The sequence below is a fragment of the Schistocerca piceifrons genome, chromosome 8, assembly GCF_021461385.2.
Source record: "Schistocerca piceifrons isolate TAMUIC-IGC-003096 chromosome 8, iqSchPice1.1, whole genome shotgun sequence".
Taxonomy (NCBI): domain Eukaryota; kingdom Metazoa; phylum Arthropoda; class Insecta; order Orthoptera; family Acrididae; genus Schistocerca; species Schistocerca piceifrons.
The window spans coordinates 35,843,539-35,862,506 of NC_060145.1; the positions used below are offsets into that span (position 1 = coordinate 35,843,539).

Here is an 18,968-nt window from a genome sequence, read left to right on the forward strand (position 1 = left end):
TGAAGACAGTAATAAGCAGTGAAGGAAAAGCTGGAAGATCAACGAATGTAAGGACGGGATTAATGAACAGCCACTCGAGCTATTCACGTGTTACAGTCCACGGACTATAATAAATAATATATTAGCAAGAGGAGAGGCTATTTATTAATTCAGAACACACAACCCTCCTCCCATGAATCCTCCCCCCTCCGCGACCCCCTCCCATGAATCCTCCCTCATGAACAATGGACCTTGGCTTCCATCAAACGGCGCAGATAGTTGTACCGTAGCTGGAACGACGACGGGGTGGTATTTGTGGAGAGGCCAGACTAGGCTGTGGTTGCTGAAGAGGGCAGCAGCAGAATCATCAATATTTGTAGGGACAGCTCTTTGGATGATAGATTTGCTCTTACAGCATCAGCCAATTTGGTCTTTTTGTGCTGGCACTGTGAACGCCTTAAATCAAGGGGAAACTACAGCCGTTTTTCTTTCCAGAGGGGTACAGCTCTACTGTAACCTTAATGACGGTGGTAAACTCTTGGGTAAAACATTCCAGAGATAAAATGTGCCCCATTTGGGTCTCCGGTTCGGAGTTACTAAGGAGAATGTCTTCATCAGGGAAAATAAATCTGACATACCATGGGGTGAGACATGAAATGTTAAACCCTTCAATTGGGTAGATAGAGTACAGATTTTAGAAAGGGAAATAGATAGGGTGAAGTTAGATATTATGAGAATTAGGAGAGTGGGAGGAGGAGCAGGACTTCTGGTCAGACAAGTATAGCGTTATCAACATAAAATCATATACTGGTAATGCAGAAGTAGATCTAATAATGGGTGCCGAAATAGGAATGTGAATGAACAGCATAGTGAACACATTACTGTAGTCAACATATACACGAAGCAAACACCCAACACAGTAGTACAAGTTTAAATGGCAACTACTCCATAGATGAAGAGACTGAATGGATGTATGATGAGATACAAGAAAGTATTCAGATAGTTATGGGAGACGAAAATTCAATTGTATTGGGTGACTGGAATTTAGTGATAGGAAAAAGAAGAGAGAATAAATCAGAGATACTGGACTGTGGGAGAAAGAATGGTAGAGGAAGTCGACTTGTACAATTTTGCGCTGAGCATGAAATAATCATAGTCAAGATTTGGTTTAAGAACCATGACCGGCGACTGTATACATGGAAGAGACCTGAGCACAAGAGAAAAATTTCAGACTTACAACAAAATGGTAAGACAGAGTTTTAGAATAATGATTTGAAAGTGTGAGGCCTTTCCAGGGGCAGGTGTGAACTATGACATAATTTATTGGTTATCAGTGCTGTTTGAAACTGAAAAAATTACAAACAGGTTGGAATTTAAAAAGATAGGACCTAGATAATTTGAAGGAGTCTGTTGAAGGTTTTAGAGCGTACATCAGGCAACGTTGGACTGAAGCAGGGGAAAGAAATACGGGAGAAGACGAATCGGCAGGTTTGAGAGATGAAATTGTGTAGACAGCAGAGGATCAGATAGGTAAAGTGGCAAAGACTAGTAGGAGTCCCTGGATGACGCAGGAGATATTGAACATTTAGCAGACGAAAGGGAATACAGACTTGTAAAAAATGAGAATGACGAAAAGTGTATAGCACCCCAGCGGGAATGATTAGAGGACAAATGCATGCCTACAGAGGCACGTATAACCAACGGAAACATAGAAGTCGCCTATAGGAAAATTAAAAAGACATTTGAAGAAGGCTGCTACGGTCGCAGGTTGGAATCCTGCCTCGGGCTTGGATGTGTGTGATGTCCTTAAGTTAGTTAGGTTTAAATAGTTCTAAGTTATAGGGGACTGATGACCTCAGGAGTTAAGCCCCTTAGTACTCAGAACCATTTGAACGATTTGAACATTTGGAGAAAATAGAAGCAACTCTATGAATACCAAGAGGCCAGATTACAAATACATACCAAGCAAAGAAGGGAAAGTTGAAAGGTGGATGGAATATACAAAGGGTCTGTGTAAGGTAAATAAACTTGAGGACAGTTTTATAGAAAAAGAAAGTAGGTGAAGAGGAGATGACGGATATTACACTGTGAGAAGAATTCGACAGTAAGATCGAAGAAGTAACTACGCCCTCAGATAAGACGACATTCCCGCAGGATTATTAAGATCTTTGGTAGAACCAGCGTAATAATGTTATCCCACATAGTGTGCATGATGTGAAAAACCATCAGCCTTCAGGAAGAATGTAATAACAACAGATCAAAAGAATACAAGTAGCATCTGTTTAATAACCCATGTTAGCAAAATATTGACATAAATTATGTACAGAAGAATGAAAGAACTTTTAGAAATTGACCTCGAGGAAGATACGCGAACTTACGTTTATATCACGTTTAGATTAAGATAAAACATTTGACAATGGTGACTGGAATAGTCTCTCCAATATTCTGAGTGCAGCACTGATAAAATACTGGGAGTGAAAGGTTATCTACAGCTTGTGCAGAAACCAGACTGCAGTTATAAGAGTTGAAGCACATGCAGTAACTGAGAAGGGAGTGAGACAGGATGGTAGCATATCCCCGATGTTTTCAGTCTGTATACTACGTAAGCGGTGGAAGAATCCATGGAGACAATGGTAAAGGGAATTTAAGGTCAGGGAAAAGAAATAAAAGTTCTGAGATTTATTGAATACATTGTATTTCTGTTAGAAGCCGAAAAGGACGTGGAAGAGCAGTTAATGCAGTAGAATTAAATCAGGTGATAGTGTGGGGATTGGATTAGGAAACGAGACATGAAAAGGGCAGCAAAATAACTGACGATGGTCAAAGCGGAGAGGATGTAAAATACAGATTGTCAATAGAAGGAAAAACATTTGTGAAAAAGAAGAAGTTATTAACATCGAATATAAATTGAAGTGTTAGAAAGTCTTTTGTGTGGGATATAGGTTTTAGTAATTACGCAGACATAAACAGACTTCTAGAGGCTAGGCTAGCACGGAGGACTGCATCAAACCAGTCTTCAGACTGAAGTTTGGAACAACTCAACATTAATATCCGAACGAATGACGCTAGAGTAGAAGAAAGTGGCAGCAAAAAATATGGCATACCATTAAGCTGCACGCCAGCGATGAGCTTGTGTGTAAGAGCGAATTCTGAGAGAGAGAGTGCGAACGTACTGTTATATGTAACCAGTTTCTCAGAGGGCGCTCGTCCAGCCTTGTCTGAACTCACTCACGTGGTGACTCATCACCTTTTTTCGTAGACGAGGCAGTCCTGGGTTTTAGTCGCATGCATTTGTTGAACTCCCCAGTAAAGTGTGCGCATTGCCGAAGGGTATAGAATACACAAATGAGTTTAAACGTCTCTGTTCTTAGATGTGTAAGTGATTAAGATCAGTTGAATGGGGAGACTATGCTATTGGACCTCCTTTACCAACAGCGCGTTAAACATTTGTGTTAAGTGTTGCAGTATCATGCACAGACAACGGAATAGTACTACATCATTGATAAACCAAATACATTGTGCTTCTTCAACTTGACCCACACCGATAGCTATATACACAGTGTTCAAAAATAAATTGCCCCATGCTTTCTACATCTACATCTATACTCCGCAAGCCACCTGACGGTGTGTGGCGGAAGGTAATTTGAGTACATCTATCGGTTCTCCCTTCTATTCCAGTCTCGTATTGTTCGTGGAAAGAAGGATTGTCGGTATGCCTCCGTGTGGGCTCTAATCTCTCTGATTTTATCCTCACGGTCTCTTCGCGAGATATACGTAGGAGGGAGCAATTTACTGCTTGACTCCTCGGTGAAGGTATGTTCTCGAAACTTCAACAACAGCCCGTACCGAGCTAGTGAGTGTCTCTCCTGCAGAGTCTTCCACTGGAGTTTATCTATCATCTCCGTAACGCTTTCGCCATTACTAAATGATCCTTTAACGAAGCGCGCTGCTCTCCGTTGGATCTTCTCTATCTCTTCTGTCAACCCTATCTGATACGGATGCCGCACTGCTGAGCAGTATTCAAGCAGTGGGCGAACAAGAGTACTGTAACCTACCTCCTTTGTTTTCGGATTGCATTTCCTCAGGATTACTTCCAACGAATCTCAGTCTGGCATCTGCTTTACCGACGATTAACTTTATATGATCATTCCATTTTAAATCACTCCTAATGCGTACTCCCAGATAATTTATGGACGTAACTGCGTCCAGATGCTGACCTGCTATATTGTAGCTAAATGATAAGGGATCTTTCTTTCTATGTATTCGCAGCACATTACACTTGTCTACATTGAGATTCAATTGCCATTCCCTGCACCATACGTCAATTCGCTGCAGATCCTCCTGCATTAACAGTACAATTTTCCATTGGTACAACCTCTCGATATACCACAGCATCGTCTGCAAAAAGCCTCAGTGAACTTCCGATGGCATCCACAAGGTCATTTATGTATATTGTGAATAGCAACGGTCCTACGACACTCACCAGCGGCATACCAGAAATCACTCTTTTTTCGGTAGACTTCTCTCAATTGAGAAAGACATGCTGCGTTCTGTTATCTAGGAACTCTTCAATCCAATTACACAATTGGTCTGATAGTGCATACGCTCTTACTTTGTTCATTAAACGACCGTGGGGAAATGTATCGAACGCCTTGCGAAAGTCAAGAAACACGGCATCTACCTGAGAACCCGTGTTTATGAGAGATACTACTAGTCAAAACTAGAAAAGATGAATTCTGAAAATATAATTGAGGAAGTAAATACATGTCAAGATATGGGCGATTTTATTTTCGTCAGCACATCTGCACTGAATTTTATACATTAGTCGTCTATGTTCTTTTCACTCATGCTGATTCTTCCACTTTTATGGGAATGTGATGATGATGAGGTCTCATACTCTGAGGAGCAGAGGGAACGATGCGGGAGACACGCACTGCTGACTAGGCAAGGTCCTAGCGGAGGTGTTTTTGCCTTCCTCCGACCGTAGTGGGGAATGATGATGGTGAAGACGACACGACAACACCCAATCATCTCGAGGCAGGCAAAATCCCTGACGTCACCGGGAATCGATCCCGGGACCCCGTGCACGGGAAGCGAGAATGCTACCGCAAGACCACGAGCTGTGGACTGTAGCTAATTTAAAATTACTTTACTGCTGTAATCTCAAGTGAGTGTCAATTTACATCCTTGGTATAATTATTTACAATAAATATCATCGAGTTCCGGCTCTACATCCGTAAATTTTTCTAAGATCACCTAACCAACAGAAGCGGAAGAGTTACAAATTTCAGTAAAAGTTTATACACATATTAACTGCACACATGTGTACATCATTAGCGTTGCACATTATCGACATTTCTGAGGTTCTCTTGGCATGGCTGACTGATGACACGTCTTCATATTTGTAAATGAATTGAAAACCGCACTTTGGTGCTGAATATTTGGAATAGTGCCCTTCTCTTTCTCTTCTGATTCTCAGATCATCTGAAAAAAAAAAAAACAACGCTAAGTTCTTGAAATACCGAGTGTAAAACGTTATCGACAAGTCAACTACACAGCTAAACACGCAATATTAATATACATTCTTGGTTCAAAATACATATTTCACTTCCGAATTGCAAGTAATACTTATGTCGAGGCTACTGTAGCGATCTGCACTGATGAACCAAAAAATGGTTCAAATGGCTCTGAGCACTATGGGACTTAACTGCTGAGGTCATCAGTCCCCTAGAACTTAGAACTACTCAAACCTAACTAACCTAAGGACGTCACACACATCCATGCCCGTGGCAGGATTCGAACCTGCGACCGCAGCGGGCGCGCGGTTCCAGACTGTAGCGCCTAGAACCGCTCGGTCACTCCGGCCGGCGATGAACCAAACATTATGAGCACTGCCCATCAAGAAATTGAATACCGCCTATAGTTGAGTCTGCTTAAGTTGATACCTGACACGCAGCCTTGTGCACGTACCTCAAACTGCAATGGCACATGATTTTGTAAACGTCTCTGTAGAAACGTCTCAGTGTTGTCATAGCTCAGCATTTGAAAGTTCGCAACATCATTGCGAGCTGTCAGTGATTTTACATCATCTCGACTATAATGGAGTTAAATGCATTTGATGTGGTAAAGAAGGTATATGTGGGCTTAGACGAATGTATAATCACATTAGCGACAATACCGAAAGGCAGTGTGGAAATCCACCACACAAGCGACCTCGTCAAAGAGCAGGTTGCTATAGCCCAGTGCCTAGGAACGAATGCACGAATGAGCCCGAACGTTGTGACCAACTGTTTAATAACATGTTGGTCCACAATAAAGACACAATACATTAGCTATTTTGCCTGATATCGATTCTTGGCAAGATTCCAGAAGTTCGTGGCATCCGATGTCTACGTACAGATCAAACAATTCCTGAAAACTGTGAGATGGTGGTTTAGGGGCATGCAGTTGGCACCCGATATGTCTTCCAATCCATGCAGATTAGGCACATTTTCTGGCCAAGACATCAATGTGAGTTCATTATATTGCCCCTCAAACCACTGTACTTCTATTCCGACTTTGCAACACAGACAGTTATCCTGTTGAAAAATGTCATCGTCGTAGGGGAGACTTCAAGCATGAAACGATGCAAGTAGTCCGTAATAAGGTTCACCTAGTTCATTGATGTCATGATGCCTTCGATTACCACCACAGGTCCGATGGCAGCCTAGCTCAATGTTCCAATTAGCATAATTCTGCCCTCACTGGCCTGCATCTGCTGCACGGTGTGTGTTCCGTGCAGCCATTCACCTGGATGATGGCGTGTAAGAACCCAGCCATCGACCTGATGTAACAAGAAGCGAGATTCATTCGGCAGGCTGTGAGATGCGCAAATCTACAAAACATCTGAACTATCTTCTCAAGCCCAGGGTGTCAAACAGACATTCTAAATAAATATGCACCTGGCCCTGAAATGCAGATAATATTAGGTGCAATTAGAAATGCTGCTGTCACATAATTAGAATGCATTAATTAAAAAAGTGAAATGTGGGGAACCATTCTAGAAAGACAAAACAGCTATTCCCATTTTCATTCTACATATAATTTATCACTGTGCTTTCAATGGTCAAGTGATACACAAAAATCATGATCAATTACTTCCAACACTCAATAAAAAATTATTTAACTCTTTGACATATTGAATTGGCGATTATTAAATTCGTTATCTCTACAGATGAAATTTTTTTTAACACAGACGAGAATGGTTAAAAATCTTCATCAGCTAACTTATGTCTAAGATGGCGTATCTGGTCAATGCACTGAGTTGGTGGAGAACAATTGTACTTTAGAAACCAATGAAAAATGTACTCAATGTACTCAATGTGAGGGTAGATTAGTATCCTAGCTTTTGATATTCAATTGTTAAGGCCTGCACTACTTGGAGTGAGCAAAATCTCGATTCATCATTTATAGTGGCCTAATGTGCGACGGTACTTTACAAAGTGGGATCTGCAACGGTGTCGTCCCCACGCTGGATCTGAAACCCTAATTCCATACTCTGTCCTTGACTGAATTCACTCAGTCTCAACTTTCCTGCATTCTGTTCAAAATGGTTCAAATGGCTCTGAGCACTATGATACTTAACTGCTCAGGTCATCAGTCCCCTAGAACGCAGAACTACTTAAACCTAACTAACCTAAGGAGATCACACACATCCATGCCCGAGGCAGGATTCGAACCTGCTACCGTAGCGGTCGCGCGGTTCCAGATTGTAGCGCTTAGAACCGTTCGTCCACCCCGGCTGGCTGCATTCTGTAGAACATTAATTTTTCCCTAGTCAAAATAATGGCTATTGCACACTTGCTAAGGGTTGGTGTGAGGTGCACAATTTCTTTGCCCGCAGGAATAATTAACTACCTCTTTGCTATCTGTTGCCACAATTTGCAGAAGCAAAGCTCTCAACACCATCACTGTTTTCCACATACTTCTGTGGTCCACCGTAAGACGAGAGAGATTCTGGAAATTTCAGTTCCCAAAATGCTGTTATGTAGTGGGGATCTGCCACTGTGTCGCATCTGCATCATCCAGTATGGTTTCAGCCAATCGCCATCTCTTTAGAGGTGAATACTTTTTTATTTTTCTTGCTGGGTTGCCGCCTAGCCCTGTCAAAACCGTCCAGCCATTTACCCTCGGTTCCAGCCATATTTACGCTAAAAAGAATAATGTATTATTCTGGCCTTATCCCTTTCTGTGCTGAAGCTCGCCGTTCTCTTGTTAAGTGGGGTCTTCAAATGCCACTAACCACCGACTCAGTCTCGTCTCCAAAATGCGTTTCACTTTAACTTACTTATGCATGCCCCTGTTTTTATATTGGTGGATATTGTTATGTTAGTTTTTAGAACATGAGATTAATGCAACTGCTTTTTGTTGATATAATAAAAATTTTTATTTTCTGAGGATGTGATACTGTATCGTACTGTCGATATGGATCAAGCTCATGTATGGTCCGTAAAATCCAGAAACTTTACAAGGCAACACGTTTCTATTAATCCTCTGTGAAAACTCAGTGATACTGTGCCCACTGCAGTCATAAGTGACGATGACATTGGGGCAGCACACATACGGGTTATAAGATGTGGAGCTCCTTATTCAAAGATGGCCTCTGAATCGTTGTACTCTGTTGTAGCTCTCTATCCATAATTACACAGTAGGAGAATCTCCGATCTCTATGTTTTTTGATGAATCGTGGACGTCCAATGCCATACTGGCTGCTCGCTATTTCAGCACCCTTCAGCCACTTTCCATAGGTGCTCACGACAGTAATTTGTCAACAGGCGACCAGATTCATCGTTTCAGAGATTCTCAGTTGCAGCGGCAGTGCTACAAAAATGTACCCTTCGTCAAAACCGCTCATGTGTGTGAAATTTTAAGAGACTCCACTGCTAAGGTCTTCAGTCCCTAAGCTTACACACCACTTAACCTAAATTATCCTAAGGACAAACACACACACCCATGCCCGAGGGAGGACTCGAACCTCCGGCGGGATCAGCCACACAGTCCATGACTGCAGCGCCTTAGACCGCTCGGCTGATCCTGGGCGGCAAAACCGCTCATGTCAGTGGGTTTCCGCATTTGCGGTCCTTATCTTCGCTATAATGATTGGCCATTCGTTTTTCTTCCGCTCACATTCTTTGATTATTGCATCAAGTGACCACAACATCACCAGAAGGCACTCAATCTCGCGGTGGGCAGTGGTCATAACATTTTGGCTCATCAGTGTATCTCGGGAAAGTGACGCTGGTCAGCTGTTTGGGGGGTACTGTCTTCAGCATCTACGGTAAATGGCTGAAGGACGGCGAAACCATGTGTAGGGGAAAAGTGGTTGGTAATCCATGCCTCATCGAAGAATGGAGAGGTTGGTGGCTTGTCTGCCCTAAACGGCATTTCCGGCATTCTCTAGCACATCTGACGGTAGAGCGCAGTGCTGATGCAAGCACAAGGGTTTCGGATCACACCGTTTGGAGTACATAGTTGTACATAGGGCTCCATAGCAAATGACCCTTTCGTGTTCTCACGATGATCTGATGACATAATCATGTAAGATTCTAACAGGGATGACATTAGTAACACTGAGTTGTAGATCAGTGGAAAAGTGTCGTATGGTGGGATGAATCACGTTTCTTGTTACACCAGGTAGATGACCATGGTCGCAAACCCCTCCACTGGAGGTGAACGGCTACTCGAGAACACGCTCCATACGACCAATACAATCGCATGGGGGAAGCATTATGCTTCATGGGGCATTCACTGGGATTCCATGCGACCTGTGGCAGTAATCGAAGCGAACTTGACAGCTGTGGAGTACTTGAACATTATTGCAGACCACATTGTTGATTTCTTCCCCAACGGTGATGGCATCTTCCAACAGAAAACTGTACGTGTTAGAAGACCAGAATCGCACTCACATTGATGTATTGGTCATCAGATTCCCGTAATTTACAGTAATTGCGTGATCTGTGTGTAGACGTCTGGTGCCACACACTTTCGAAAACATACCAAGGTGATATCTAATCAAAGTCACACAGAATCGCTACAGTATTGCGTTGCGAATGTGCATCAGCACGGCATTTGGTAAGTGATCAATACAGAATTCCACACCTGTAAGAAATTCTGATGCTGAAAATACAAGCATACTGTACTGGGTTCAGTCACATTAATGTGACAACATGTGAAATCCCTGAATAACCACATTTTCCAGCGCTGACAGCTCAGGGCCGTACAGGAAGGAATCAGTGAGGTTCTGGAAGGAACGTACATCGAAGTGGAGCCAAGCCTACTGCTGCGCCGTGGCTCTCTGCGCGAGGTTTCTCCATCTAGGGTCCATGCCACCTACAGCCCGATCGAGACGGTTCCACGGATTTTCGATTGGGTTAATATCTGGGGAATTTAGTGGCCGGGGTTTGTAACCTCCCTCTCACTTATCGACCTTAATGAGAGTGAAAAATTAAACCGCGTGTACCTAATGGAAATTTGGGAAAAGCAATCGTCACCGAGGTTAATCTGTCGGGAAAGAGGGAGGAAGGGTTACATCTAAATGAAAGGAAAAATCCAAATGAAACTGGTGGAAATTAATTTCGGAAAAGGGTAAAGTTAATAAAGAAAGTAAATCTGCGGTCGTTACGTTAACAATTAACTGGCGTTAATTAAATATTTGAGATTTGGGTAAAATTATGTCGCCAGTCCTATGGACAACTACTATAATAAATGAAAAAGAAAAATTAATGCACATACAATTAGCATTAAAAGCGTGGCAACTGAAGGTTAACACGTGTTGTGTGAAAACTGAATGTTTGTCAGAAGTAATAAATTTCGCTACACTCTGACTCAATTTAGCAAAAGAATTAATAAAACCGGAAAATTGAAAGTTAATTTAGTGACTGAAATTAATAGTGAACTTTGTTTCTGAAGCACTACGAAATAAAATAAAATAAGGTAAGCCTTGGGCTACCTCATCAATCATAATCTACGCAATTCAGAAATAAGAGATTTAAATTTGAACTTGAATTAAATGATTTTGAACAATTAACACTAGTAAAATTTAGTATGTACCAAGCTGAGCTGCAGTGACAGGTAAGCTAAAATATGGTAACAAAACTCGCACTCTTAATTAGTGCTTGTGTAATCTAAATGTAGTTCTGTTTGGTTATTGTAGCCAGCTATGAATACTTTAACTGAACTTTGAAATTAAAGGAGTGAAATGGAATGATATTACTTTAATGCTGGCGTTTGAATTTCAACGACACTCGGGTTCATTCCGGAAAAGGAAGGGACCCTGCTTGGTAATGCAATTGGGACAATGAGTAACAAAGCTTTATGGTAAGTTGCCGTATTTTAGTGATGAAAATGGAACAGTTTGAAAAGCTGAGGTCTGCCATAAGTTCCAAAACTTCACGCGCTTTCAGTCTTCCTTGTTGGTTGATTGAAGGTTTGAAGTCGTCGATCGAGGAGGTGGCGACAATCGCTTATTTTCGGCCGTCGCTGTTACAGAAGCTGGATGTTGGCGCGCCTCCTTCTCGACACAGTCACCAGACGAAACGGGCTCTTGATGTGTGCCAGCTAATCATAGCAAGTTGAGCGCAATTACATGCTGCCAAACCCCGAAAGTGCGGCAACTTGCGGGAGCGTCACTCAACACACCTGCTCCACCGCCCTACTCCAGACAGACTCTGCTCTTCCCGCGCTCCACGCGGCAGAGTTCACAATACCCAAGATCCTAAACACTTTGGTTCTCCACACGACCTATCGATGTAGCTGTTCCATAGCATAGTTTTCCCTAGGTAAGACCCAGCGTAGAAATACAAATAGTATTTACAAAACAAACCAATTATACATCCACACACACACACACACACACACACACACACACACACATATATATATATATATATATATATATATATATATATAAATTGTGAGTCAATTACAATATATAAGGACACAGAAATGTCATATCTTCATGTAACAAAATAAGTAAAAATTTTATAGTACAATAGATGGAAATAGGAGGATATTCATTTCCGGCGTTACAGGGTCTGCAGCAAATTCATTCTGGTGCTTTTCGACCCACACATTTTAACTGCAAGCTATGTGACAGGTTCTTTGTCCTGCGGGTAGATGCCATCGTGCTGAGGAAAAACACACTACATGTCAGGATGGACGTAAATGGTGCCTAGGTGCCGCAGTTGGATAGCGCCATTTTGTCATAGACAGCATGTTTGAACCTTGATAGGCTCGCGAGCGGTTTACAAACTTAGTAATTTCGGAAATACATCGATCCTTGGCATGAAAGCCAATGATCATGCCCTTCTGGATGTCTGATAAATTGCTCCGTTAGCGTATTATTACAATGACCGGGCTGTTAACTGCGTCCTCCTGATACGCTTTACATATCCCCCATTGAAAGAGCTGCCATCTGTCGTCTGTGAGTTGTTATTGCGCGTTGACGCCGAGCACAAGCGGCTATCGCATTAATGTGACTGCGCCCTGTAGTCTCCAGTTTTTCTCGCAGAGGGTAGGAAACGCGGTTTGGGGTGAGCTAGAACTAGACAGTTCTATGACCCTTTTTCACGAGTTCGCACATTCAGTCATATTTAAGTTTGTGATGAAGACAGGTACAGCCAAAACGTAAACGATAATCTCAGTATAACAACCAACATTATTTTCAAAGGAGATTTGAAAAATAAGTTTAAAAAGCGAAATTAACCTAACAAAGACAATATCTGCTTTTTATATGTTTTACAATGAGTTATAATGTGTGTAACGATACCGACGCTTTACAATGAGACTAATAGTTGTTACTACTATTCAAAATGTAGTATTTTTATTAGTAAAGACTTGCATTTACTTACTTCTCCATTAATATATTACATATCGGTGACTATTCAGAATAAAGTAGGAATTGTTGTCACGGGTCAACTAGTTCGTTTTACTGTTTGACAGGCAGAAAACTGGCCATACTAGCTAATTTTTTGAGAATCGTTACCAGAGCGTCTTTCAACTTCTTCTTAAGAGGAGCAGGACGTCAAATGGGCCGACTTGGAGCAGAAGAGGCACCACACGACTTTTTAATTCCCACTGTCTATACTTTCACAAATAAATCCATAAAACTTTGTTAGTTTGACCAGGAAGGATCAGGATTAACACTCACACCAGTGGAAATTCGAAAACATGACAAAATAAACTTTTTTTACATGTGAAATTTCATCAGTTTTTCACTTACTAATGGCTGCATTTGTTGCTACAGGTGCACTTTTCTTCATAAGTAAGAGAGATTCTTCGATGAAATTTGCACAGCATACAAACCATACATACTGGTATATGAAACTTCAGAATTTATTTAATTTATGAGAAAATGGGTGAGCTGTTACATTTTAAGCTTAATGTTTAGAAAAAACTTAAATTTTATAGTTAATTATTTCAATTTTTACCACGTTTTTTTAAAAGATTTGGAAAATTCTTGATATTAAATTCACATGTAAAAAAGTTTATTCTGTTATGTTTTTGAACTTCCACTGCTATGAGTGTGAATCCTAAATCCTTACTCCTGGTTATGCTGACAAAGTCTTATGAATTTATGTGTAAAACTATAGACAGTGGAAATTAAAATGGCTGTGATGCCTCTCCTGCTCCAAATCAGCCCGTTTGATTCCCTAACCCCCCCCCGAAAACAACAGGACTTTCAGTTGTGTGCGGAGTGGAGGGTAGCTTTTGGGAGACGGACGACAGCAACAGAGAAACAGTTTAGTACTTTTTTTGTTTTGCGGATGGGCACAGCTACGGTACTAGATAAGTAAGGCCTTGTGTTTTGGTTGTGATGGAATGTTATATACTTCATCTCTGATGCAAACAGTGTAGTGCTTCTACACTCGACGAGTCCATGGAGTAAACGTAGTGTATGTTAGTCTCTTAACTTGTCTGGTCGCTATCAGTCTAAATATGTTTATGAAGCACTGACATGGCCAAAAAAATGGTTCCAATGGATCTGAGCACTATGGGACTCAACTGCTGTGGTCATCAGTCCCCTAGAACTTAGAACTACTTAAACCTAACTAAGGTAAGGACATCACGCACATCCATGCCGGAGGCAGGATTCGAACCTGCGACCGTAGCAGTCGCACGGGTCCGGATTGTAGCGCTTAGAACCGTTCGTCCACCCCGGCTGGCTGCATTCTGTAGAACATTAATTTTTCCCTAGTCAAAATAATGGCTATTGCACACTTGCTAAGGGTTGGTGTGAGGTGCACAATTTCTTTGCCCGCAGGAATAATTAACTACCTCTTTGCTATCTGTTGCCACAATTTGCAGAAGCAAAGCTCTCAACACCTAGAACCGCGAGACCACCGCGGCCGGCAACATGGCCAAATAGATGGATGTTACAGATGTAACGAACCCGAGTGTTAATGGCTAGTCTAGTGTTCTGAATATTTATGCCTCGCTGCATTGCATCCCATACGTAGAGATCGGGTGAAACGAGTGACTGCGCGAGTTTATGGTTCACATCCTTTGTAAATTTGTTCCCTGGATTCTTGAGCGCATAGGGGCGAGTAGAATTTCCCTACATGTGGTTAGATGCTCAACCCGGCTCCCGCCAAAGTTTCAATACTAGGGCTGCATTAGCTAGTCAGCGTAACTTCTACATCATGTACATCAGTGATCTGCAAGCCACCATTCTATGTGTGGCGTAGGTTATTTTTGGTACCATTATATGATCTATGCCCTCTACTATTCGCTAATGGCACTTGGGAAGAATGATCTTCGGTAAATCTCTATATTAGCTCTAATTTCTCGAATGTTCTCGTTGTGGTCATGTCGCGAGACGTATGTGGGAGGAAGTAATACGTTCTGCGTCTCTTCCCGGAACTTACGCTCTCGGAATTTCAAAAGTAAATCAATCCGTAACGCGCTGTTGTGGCGTCCGCTAAGTGAGTTCGTTAGTCATCAATGAACGTTCTCGGGCCGACTAAACGACTCTGTGACGAAAGGTACTGCTCTTAGTGGAATCTTCTGTGCCTCTTCTATTAGTCCTAAATGGTAAGGGTCCCAGAGTGATGAACACTGCTAAAGAATCGCTCGAGCAAGTGTTTCGAAAAAACTTATTGTGGATGAGATAAATTTCCTTAAGACTTTTCTTACGAGTCTCATTCTAGCATCTGATTTCCTGTATTTTTTTGTGATCATTCCACTTGAGGTAGCTCCGGGTAGTTACTCGCAGATATTTTATGGTAGATACCGTTTCAAGCAGTTTGTCATCAGTGGTGTGATCGTCCAGTAGTGGATTTCTTCTCCGACGTATTCGCATTATGCTATATTTCTTTACTTGCTGTTTTAACTGCCAGTCCATCATGTTGGCATGTTCCAAGTGGACGACTGCACCATCACTCTCGCATAAGAAACTGGTTGCGAGAGGCTAAAACTCCCCCCCCCCCCTCCCCCCCCCCTCCCACACCCCATGCCAATGTTCCTGTTTCACTTCCACCGTTTTGATAAATACAACTATAACTCTCACACAGACTACTTGAAAGCCACTGGAATCCAGAATTAATTTCTGAGTTGCCGAGGTCTTCATTTTTACATGGCGTTAGCCCGGTTCGTAATAGGGTGCGTAATTTTGCGTTTTAATTTGCGTGCAGACCTCTATTTGTACATTAAAATTCCATTACTGCTCTCTTGTGCATTTTATGTCACTGTTCTACTTAACACTATCATGCATACCGTTGGTTGTATTGTGTTTGCCATTTGGGGTTTTCCTTTTACTTTAGGTACGTCTGTCTACAAGCTACATTTCTCATACTGTTATATGATATTTGGAAGTTCGTTCTTCAGCTATTGTTGTACTTATTGTATGATGTACGGTGTTTCCCCTTTCACATTTTGCTCTTTATTTTAAGGGCATTTGAATGTTTGTCATAATATTGCTGTACAGTGCTGTTCGTAATTCTGCTCCAAATGTTAAACTGTGTGTGAATTCCTAAGGGACCAAACTGCTTAGGTCGTCGGCCCCTAGACTTACGCACTACTTAAACTAACCTATGCTAAGAACAACACACACACCAACGCCCGAGGGAGGACTAGAACCTACTTCGGGAGGGGCCGCGCAGTCCGTGACATGACGCCTCAATCAAGCGGCCACTCCGTGCGGCTAATTCTGTCCCAATATCGTTGTTATCACAGCCGCTGGGTGTCTGATGTTTGTCTAATTGCGCTTTCATTTTATTTTAAGAGTGTGTTTGTATGTCAGCTTCGTAATTTTGTTCTATTCTTCTTCTTTGCAGTTATGTTTCTTTGGCACTTTATACCCGTTGTAGGCTGTACCAGGTATACCGGTATGAAATGAGCGTTTTTTTTTTGTGAAAATGTAACACTAATTTTGAATTGAAAAGTAAAACATTTTATTCAAAGTACTGACCATTGCTTTCTATACATTTTAACCACCTTTCTGGCAATTTGTGGGCACCACGCCAATACAAATGTTCGTCTTTTGAAGCAAACCAATCAGACACCCCATTTTCCACTTCTTCGTAGGAATCGAAGTGTTCCTCAGCCAATGCGTGTCCCATTGATGAAAACAAATGGTATTCGGAAGGGGCCAAGTCTGGTGAATACGGCGGATTGGGTAGCAGCTCCCAGCCAAGTGTTTTGATTGTATCCTGAACCAGTTTTGCTTTGTGTGCAGATGCATTGTCGTGTAAAAAAATTACTTTTCCATGTCTTATGGCCCATTCTGGTCTTTTTTCGATCAATGCATATTTCAAATTTATCATTTGTTGTCTGTAGCGATTAGCATTCACAGTTTCACCGGGTTTTAGAAGCTCATGATACACCACACCTTTCTGATCCCACCAAACACAGACATCGTCTTCTTGCCGAATCGATCTGGTTTTGCATTCGATGTTGATGGTTGTCCCGGATTAACCCATGATTTTTCCCGTTTAGGATTCTTAGAATAAATCCATTTTTCATCGCCAGGAATAATTCGATGCAAAATTGATTTTCTTTCATGTCTTTGAAGCAAAATTTGACAAATGGTTTTTCGGTTTTCCATCTGTCTTTCATTCAAGTCATGTGGCACCCATTTCCCACACTTTTGGATCTTTCCCATAGCTTTCAAACGGTCAGAAATTGTTTGTTGTGTAACATTTAGCATTTCTGCCATTTGATTCTGACTCAAAGTATCATCTTCATCCAATATTGCTTGCAAATCGGCGTCTTCGAACTTTTTTGGTGGTCTTCCACGTTCTTCATTTCTTACATCAAAATCATTATTTCTGAACCGTTGAAACCATCTTTTTCATGTTGCTTCTGATAGAGCATGACCACCATATACCTCGACAAGCATTCGATACGACTCTGCAAGCACTTTTTTTCAAATGAAACAAACAATTATAGCTTTCCGCAAATCATCACTTTCTGGTACAAAATTCAACATTGTTAATACGATGAAAACGTATGACGTTGTTTGTTCCATGACTTGATGTAAACTATCTTTGACAGATGTCATACCAACCAAACAAAAAAAAAATTAAGGCTCGTTCACAACAAATGTTCCCTATCGACACATTTGTATCTTAACGCTCATTTCATACCGGTACACCTGGTATGGTCCTTGTTACCCAAAGCCAAAATAAAGGAATAAAAAATTATTAAAAGACTACCAGTCCCTGTACAACTCATCAATCGTCTGCAGGACCTTTTTCAAATCACACAGTTTCCAGACTTTGTCACCTTCTCGTAGACAACCGCATCGCCTGCGAATAGCCTCTTGTAGTTTCCGATACTTTCTGCTACATCATTTACATATATTGTAAACGGCAACCGTTCCATCATTCTTCCTTGGGGTACTTTAACATGGACGCCGAGATACTACACACACCCATGGGGCGGGTACGATAGGGCCTCCTGTGTTGTCGCACGACTAGTATATTTATGCCAGAATGAGATTTTCACTCTGCAGCGGAGTGTGCGCTGATATGAAACTTCCTGGCAGATTAAAACTGTGTGCCCGACCGAGACTCGAACTCGGGACCTTTGCCTTTCGCGGGCAAGTGCTCTACCAACTGAGCTACCGAAGCACGACTCACGCCCGGTACTCACAGCTTTACTTCTGCCAGTACCTCGTCTCCTACCTTCCAAACTTTACAGAAGCTCTCCTGCGAACCTTGCAGAACTAGCACTCCTGAAAGAAAGGATATTGCGGAGACATGGCTTAGCCACAGCCTGGGGGATGTTTCCAGAATGAGATTTTCACTCTGCAGCGGAGTGTGCGCTAATATGAAACTTCCTGGCAGATTAAAACTGTGTGCCCGACCGAGACTCGAACTCGGGACCTTCTGTAAAGTTTGGAAGGTAGGAGACGAGGTACTGGCAGAAGTAAAGCTGTGAGTACCGGGCGTGAGTTGTGCTTCTGTAGCTCAGTTGGTAGAGCACTTGCCCGCGAAAGGCAAAGGTCCCGAGTTCGAGTCTCGGTCGGGCACACAGTTTTAATCTGCCAGGAAGTTTCAGTATATTAATGGTTCAAATGGCTCTGAGCACTATGCGACGTAACTTCTGAGGTCATCAGTCGCCTAGAACTTAGAACTAATTAAACCTAACTAACCTAAGGACATCACACACATCCAGGATTCGAACCTGCGACCGTAGCGGTCGCTCGGCTCCAGACTGTAGCGCCTAGAACCGCACGGCCACTTCGGCCGGCGACTAGTATATTAATTTTTGTCAGATGGCCAAATCTGTAGCTAATTGCAGAGAGTAAGTGTATGTGTGGAGTTGCAGACAATGCTAAACGCATTTCGTATACTCAAGATACAGTGATCGCTGCTGACTTTGACCGCATTTTTGAGGGAGAGAAATCGTCGAATACCTCTCCAGCGGAGATCGTAATCTGTCTGGCGGAAGGCTGGCTCCGCCAACCATTGCCTCACTCCTTCATTACTGCCCTCTTAATTGTAGCTTCG

The 18,968-nt window shown here is 42.1% G+C and overlaps 1 non-coding gene across 1 annotated transcript; it reads right to left on the bottom strand.

The window, feature by feature from the left end:
• Nucleotides 1-18,012: 18,012 nt before the first annotated feature.
• Trnas-cga lies at nucleotides 18,013-18,087 on the bottom strand. The gene has a single exon. It is a non-coding gene; the product is annotated as a tRNA-Ser (tRNA).
• Between the last annotated feature and the right edge of the window lie 881 nt (nucleotides 18,088-18,968).